Raw genomic sequence first — 1,365 nt, forward strand, 5'->3', positions numbered from 1 at the left:
GCTAATTTTCCTATTTTTAGTAGAGACGGGATCTTGCTCTCGCTCAGGCTCAAAGTTACTTTTTATAAAGAGGTTCAGAGTATCATTTTCCTAAATTATTATTAGACTAGGCCACTGAAATCTCCTTTCCAAATCTCTTACATAAGTGTACTACTATAAGAACACATACCCACAGAGTAAGCACATAATAAATGTTTCCTGATTGGATGAATTTGAGCCTAAGCCTATAATCATAATCTACATGATAATTAATTCAGACCAATGCAGAGAAGGGTTATGAAACTAAAGCACAGAAAATAATTTGGAAGACTCTTCTTCTTAGAGATTAACTTTGATTCCAATGGCTTGTTTAAATTGATGGTTTTGTGGTTCCAAGATGTCATAGAAAACTTGGTTTTTGTCAAAATGGTCTCTAATATAAAGTAAATCTTCAATGGAATAGTTATCATTTTTTCCAGTCCAAATAGTCAGGCTGTACCAGTGTGATTTCTTCAACAGCCAGAGTAACTGAGAACAAGACTGCCTGACCAATGCTGCTCTCACAGGGAATGTTACAGGCTGATTTAGTTCATTACATATATATTCCATCTCTTTCACCATTGTCCAACTGTATCCTTCATTGACTTTCTCAGGATGCCATCCTCTTGTCCAACCCAGGGATAATGTCACATCTGGAAAGAAGGATGTCACAGTAGCTATAAATGGTTTTGCATCTATTACTTTGCTATTTCCATTTGGACCAGGAAGAATATCAGCATTAATCCATACGGGACACTTCAGATGCCTCTTCACATTTTCCAAGAGGATCATGGATGGTCCCACAGCTGCCAGACTCTTGAAATTCAACTTGATGCCTTTATTGCTTTTCATAACTTCAGGCAGCCACTCCTGTAGGGTATTATCACTGTTTGTTTCAGGAGGATGGGCCATAATCGGTTGGCCATGCTCTGATCCATCATTTGGCAGCAGGACATCAGCCTCTATCATGTGAGCAGCACTTTTCAGTGCTTCATTCATTTGTGCCTTGTGGTTAGCTGTATGATACCAGATGATCTCAGCGCCATCTTCTGCTGTAATCTGGTTATTTCTCAGAAAATATTCCAGTATATTTTCACTCCAAGATCCCGGGCCCCCAGCGGATGCTGTCATGGTGGCGGACGGCGGCCGTCCGCGCAGGCGCCGAGCTGCTGGCGCCCCGCAGACCTCTTATGGGCGGCGTGGAAACCTGCCTCCACAGACCACAGGCTGCGCGCAGGAGAGCAGCCTGCGAGGCCTCCGGAGCGGTCCCAGCCTCATTCCCATCTTATAAGGATGTTTTAGAAGTCTAAAAACGTTACATTTCCCATTCTATTGTTTTAAAGATAA

General features: G+C 42.3%; 1 pseudogene; it reads right to left on the reverse strand.

Annotated features, from left to right (window-relative positions):
• Positions 1 to 268: 268 nt before the first annotated feature.
• LOC105820962 lies at positions 269 to 1,149 on the reverse strand (annotated as a pseudogene).
• Between the last annotated feature and the right edge of the window lie 216 nt (positions 1,150 to 1,365).

This window comes from Propithecus coquereli, unplaced genomic scaffold, assembly GCF_000956105.1.
Source record: "Propithecus coquereli isolate 6110/MARCELLA unplaced genomic scaffold, Pcoq_1.0 Scaffold547, whole genome shotgun sequence".
NCBI lineage: Eukaryota > Metazoa > Chordata > Mammalia > Primates > Indriidae > Propithecus > Propithecus coquereli.